Source organism: Prosopis cineraria, unplaced genomic scaffold (genome assembly GCF_029017545.1).
Source record: "Prosopis cineraria cultivar Desert tree isolate PC_DT_omini unplaced genomic scaffold, ASM2901754v1 PC1, whole genome shotgun sequence".
NCBI classification, from domain to species: Eukaryota; Viridiplantae; Streptophyta; class Magnoliopsida; order Fabales; family Fabaceae; genus Prosopis; species Prosopis cineraria.
Window position 1 is genome coordinate 30486987 of NW_026555332.1, and position 6477 is coordinate 30493463.

A 6477-nucleotide genomic window follows, 5' to 3' on the forward strand; every position below is an offset into this window, starting at 1 on the left:
ACTTTAATTAAAAATTATATAACATTTCCATCAACATACCAAATATAATTTTAAGGAAAAATTATGAATAGGTCCCATATAGTAGACTTATTTACAAATAAGTCTCGTAAAATTTAAAAACTACAACCAAATCCCATGAGACTTAGTTGTAATTTGTATTTGGGATATAAGAACAATATTGGCCCTATCAATTTGGCTTTCGTTTACAACTATAACTTTATAATTTATAGGTAAAATTTTATAATTTACAAAACAAATTTCTTGTTTAACACTTTATATAATATGGAGTTTCTATGGAGTTAATTATGTGTACTTAAGGTTATAATTGGTCTAATTGAGATATAAAATTCAAAACTCTCCATCTAAATATAGATTAAGGAAACATAATTAACTTTTTAAAGACTCTATATTATAGCAAATGTTAAATAAGAAATTTGGATTGTAAATTATGAAGTTTTACTTATAAATTGTAAACTTATAATTGTAAGTAAAAGCCAAATTAATAAGGGCAATATTGTTCTTATACCTCAATCATAAATTACACTCAAGTCTTAAGGGACTTGGCTATAGTTTTTTTTTTTTTAATTTTGTGAGACTTATTTGTAAATAAGTATACTATACGGGATCTATATGCAATTTTTTCTATTTGTAAACCCTACTTCCATTTTTACTTCTACCTTTATTTCTATTTTCGTTTCTACTTCCATAAAAAAATTCTTCCTTGTACCAAATAAGAGATAACTATACAAATCTTTGATGATTGGGATCCCAAAGTCATTTAAAATTAAAGGTTAATTAGCAAAAATACCTTGAAAGTCGTTTTTGAAGGAGTAGTGGGTGTCCATATATTTTAGAAGGAGCAATGTTGTCCTAGAAGTATAAAAATATAACAATGTCACTATTTTCCAAAGTTTGACTAATGGATTGCTGAAATGACCTAGAGACTAAACATCGAGAATGCAATATGGTAGTTAAGCTTCTGAAACATAGAGAGAGACAAATGAGCAGATGGTGCAGATGAGGACTTCAAAGCTTAGTTTCTCTCTATACAACCTCAATCGATCTTGCAACAAAACCCTCTCAAATTCCTATTCCTTAATGATCAAACACATTGATTCAGTACCACTTTGATCATTCTCTTTTTTGCTCAGCTACTCTTTGGTATTGATTGGATTGAATCTCCACTAAACTCTTCTCAATCTGAAGATAAAGAATCATGGCCATGGCTTTATCTACTGCAAATGATGATACCATTCTTCCCTTTTCAAGTTTTGTGTAGCCTATATTTACTTATTACCTTTCAACTTCACAAGCTTTCTCAAAGTCATTACATTGAACATCTCATCTTCTTCATGAACTTCTCTATTGTAACACTTGCCTTGAGTGTTATCCAAAAATCACATAATTCAAACAAACTAAGTGTGGTTAAGGAGTTGATCCTCTAACCAACTTAAGAAATAAATCATTTAAAACCTTAAAAATAATTATAGGTTCTACCTATAGCGCACGGAAGCAAGTTAGATGAAAATGGAATAAAAAGATGCTGTCATGACAGTAATTTATTGCTGTCATGACAGCCCTCCTGGGCCAACTTCCAGGAGGCGGTGTTCCGTCATTCGACCTCCGATTGAAGTGATTTTAAAGCTCACACGTCACATTCAAAGGGTACTATAAGTGTACCAAATTTCAAAAATATCCAACGATCGGATTAAAAATTAGACATGTTAAAAGATTGACTATTTTTGCTGTCATGACAGCTAAAAAGCTGTCATGACAGCACTTCCGGACCAACTTTCGGAGTGCACCATTTCATCATCTGACCTCCGATCGGAGTGATTCCAAAGCCCACATGTCACTTTTAAAGAATACTATTAGCATACTAAATTTTGAAAAGATCCAACGGACGGATTGAATTTTGTGCAGGTTACAAAATCAACACTGTAGCTGTCATGACAGCAATTTAATGCTGTCATGACAGCACCTCCAGACCAAATTCCGGAGTGCGTCGTTTCTCCGTCCGATATCCGATCGACGTGATTCCAAAGCCCACACGAAGCTTATAAAAGGTTTTACTTGTGACCCAAATTTTAGAGAAATCCAACGGTCGGATTAAGATTTGGACACCAGGATGCAAAAGTGCAGCTTTTTGGTAAAAACCATTTTCAAAATTGTCCAAATCCCATCCTAATGGCCACAAACCTGTGGAAACACTTTGGACACGTCAAATAAGATTAAAAACACTTGATAGAACATTCAAATGATGGAAAACCCCCATACATCAAAATTTGACCACCCGGGTGCCATTTCCCAAAATGGACCCTAAACCCCCAAAATACACAAATCATACAAGAGTGGTCACAAATCAATCCAAATACCATGTGTTTATATAAATACATATGCTAAACATTTTCACTTGGCTCAGAGCTCCTTGTGGGGCCCACGCACCCACTCTCTCTATCCAAGGTGTATGTTTGCCCATAGCACACCATTTGCAATGCAACCACTTTGCATTTGCTTATAAAATCACATATGTATCAAAACAAAGATCTGCTTGTAATAGAAACTTGGTCTACTAAGTAAATCCATCAAAACCACACACCATAACCAAGTTTCCTAGCCACAAGTCTGCAAACAGACAAAAATTCATATACAAGCACACAATCCACACATATTCACACACACACACATAATCATATCCTACTGGCACCCTAATCTTAAATACATTACAATATATTTGCTCAAAAGAAAGGGGTTGCAGTTCTTTACAAATCACAAGCAAACCCCTAGCTTTGCTCTTTTCCCCGTCCACCACTGGATCCTTCGCCTGGACCTAGAATATTGAAAAGAAAGGGGTGAGACAACCACAGTCTCAGTAACAGTGAAATCTATATTGATTATTACAAAGTAAGCCATAATTAAATAAATGAATAATAAATTCAACATAGTATATAATTTAGCCATTTAAAATGCATGAATGCATGACCTAGGCCGGTATGGCCTTTCATGACCAACAGAATGCCCCCTGGCACTCTTTAACTCGCAGGTAAACCTTATACCTACTTGTACCTCCACAGGCACAAAACATAATCTAAGGCATGATCTAATCCACCGAACCGCCTATGCCCCTTCGACGTGAATCCTGAGCAGTCAAAGCTAACTCCCTCCCAGAGCCAGCCCGACTTACTCTCCATGTGAGGGCTACCTTGGCCTAGGTACTCAACCTCACACTTCATATGTCGAATTCCCTCCCCCACTGAGAGGTGTCGAACACTCAATACACTAACCACTTTAGTGCACTGAGCCCACAATACGTAAGACAACACTGAGTACTGACAGTGTGCCATAGAATATCAAAAATTCACACCTTCTCATTGGTGAACTCCCACCGAGATCATGCCTTTTACTCTTGTCTACCTTTCCTGAGTATTGACCATTCAACACTCTAAAGTAGTATAATATTTATAAATCTCATTTCCATAAAAACATTGTTATTAAACAATTAGAAAACATATTTGCACTATAATCAAAGTAGTACCCCATAACCCCTTATAAAGCACATTTAATCTTTTAAAACATGTAATGCATGATAACTAGTAATATTTATTCAAAAATAGCTAAAACAAAGTAATAAGAAATATAAATTCCCCTGTTACCTCAACCCTTTGGTACTAAAAGGGTTCCCCTTGTACAAAATAGGGCTCGGCTTGTTCCTTACTTCTCAATAAGTTCCACCAACAATTTTCTATCGTGTAGCCGAGCTCGCAACGGTCGCAAAGACTCCTAGATCCAAGCCTAACTCCCTCCCTTTCTCTTCTCTTCTTCCTCTCTCTCTCTCTCCCGTTTGTGCGTTTGCTTCCTTTCTCATTTTCTTTGCGTTTCTGCATCAGTTTGCTCCTTAAAATGCTGGTCAAAAACTTTGGGGAAAATTACAAGAAAGGGCCCAACATTTTTTATTATTGCACAAAAGCCCGGGTCAACTTTGGTAATTTTTCCCATAGTCAAAAATCAAATAAAACCAAACTTTTGCTTAGTAAAATTCGAACTCTGGGCCTCTATTAAATTATTCTAAATTTTAATTTAATTATAGATATTTTATTTTATTTTTGTTTATTTTTTTTAAATAAATTTGAGTCTTAAAATTTTTAGGATGTTACATTTACTCAATGGTACCAGGTTCAGCCTCAACTTCGCTATGTAGGAGAGGTTGGAGGATCGAACCTGGGAAGGCTCCCTTAGCGCAGTGGGTGCGGGGAATAACCCTTGAACTACCATGGGGAAAGCCGGCTGGTGGTTGCCGTGAGGTGGCACGGCCCAGTCCACCACTCGCAGCAGTGGGCTCGGGGGGGTGTGACTGTTACATCTATCATGATCATTTTTCTCTTCCCAAAAACCTTTGGGACTAACATCATCATTGAAATTATGATCATATTTAAAGTTGATTTTTTTGTTGAATTTTGGTTCAGAGAGGAATTTAATGAACTATACTTGAGGGACATAGTCTTAGGGTCAACTTCACCGACATTATTTTTCAAAGGAAATTGATTTCTAGGTTTTTCTTCAAATTCAAGAAAATAGTGAATCAAACTGTCAAATTGCCAACTGAGATATAAGATCTTCATACAAAACCTAAAAATCAAAATTATCCCCAAAATCAAATCAAACTGTCCACTCATTTGTCTTCAGTCATGACCATTCTTCTTCATTTTATGGTTTGGAAAAAATATATTTCATATTTCAAAAGCTTAGCTATCACATTACCTTCCAGATGTTGAATCTTTAGGCCATTTTAGCAATCTTTTAGTCAATATGAGTCAAACTTTCAAAAAGGGTGACATTGCTTTATTTTTTATACTTACAAGGCAACATAGCTCCTTTTAAAAAATATGAATACCCATTGCTCATTTGAGAAAACTTTTAAGGCATTTTTTTCCCTTAACACCAAAATCAAAACAAAGTTTGAAAGGTTAATTAACCCCCATAAATCAAAGTATAAACCTTACGAAGTATGGGAAGTAATTAGATTTTAAAACAAGTTGAAATAAGGTCAAAAGGTAAATTTCACTTTACTGAATACAATTTGCCAAGACATGCAACACAAAGGAGTTCTGCCATAGCTAAAGTATCCATCTGATGTGGCATGTCATCCCTGTACCATACACCACAACTAGCATGCCTTTTACCATGGCGAATACTACTTGATAGCAACTATTATGACAGCTTTTGGATACAAGATTATGGAGTATATAACTTTTGATTTAGACCTTTGATTGAGGTGATTTAAAAGCCCACATATAGCAAATTTAGCTAATGGATTTAGTCTCATCCTAGTCTGATACAACATAAGAATTTTGTACACCTAAGGCCACAATTACATATTTCACACTTTCACTACTCAATTGAGTGTTAAATTCTTAACCCCAATTCATTAGCTCACTTTGGACCTTAAACCACATATAATGGAAACTAATGCACACACACGCACATTAACATTCATCATAACCCTCATGTACTTACAAACTACCACCTGAACAATCATAATTAAGGGTGGAAACATTTAAAAATCCTTAATTCATGCTAATTTCAAAATCAAGCATTTAAAACAAGTTCAACATCTTTAATTACACTTGCATAACTACCTTAGCCCCCATAAAGGTCAAACTAAGGACTTGAACCTTAACAAGGCCAAGATATGCCAAAAATGGCCTAATCCACAAATTAAGGCTATAATACAAGTATAAATACAAATATGACCATTAGTTAGCAATATTAATTCAATTACACAAAATATAGAGACATTACAATGTAACTAGTTGTCTATGGCCTTAGAGGCCTTCACTTACCCTTAGTTAGATTCTCACTTGTGAAGTATTAAATCACAAGAGTGAGATAATAATATCAATAACCAAAGAACATAAACTCAAGCACATATAAATATGGCAATTTATTTGCATACAAAGTGGGCATATAACAAATCATGTTTAATTAAGTACTCAAGCATACACACTAGCTCTCCAATTGTAAGTTGTCATTAAGCTAAAGGCTTCTATACTTACTCTTGTATAGTAGATTTTCCCTTTCCCAAATCTCAAAGGTATCATAATGTTTAACCCACACCATGTCTCGAAGGAAACTAGTGATACTAAACATGTACTTGACCCATGCTAGTTTCTAAAGGCTGATAACAACACTAATAAATTTTAATATAATTTTGTCAATCACCAAGCACCACTCTTAATGGAGGCCTATCTTAAGGATTTACAACTTTCTGCTCTCTCTAGGGTGAAATCATGCAAATGACAATTCAAACTCAATTATCACAATATCATGTTTTCATGCTCAATTTCATATTATATCAAATAATATGCTTGAGTTTGACAATTAGAATAATCAAAACTATTCAACAACATTTGATAGCATATTTACCCACTACACATATTTTCTAAAGCATAAGTATAGTAACTTTCATATCAAAATACA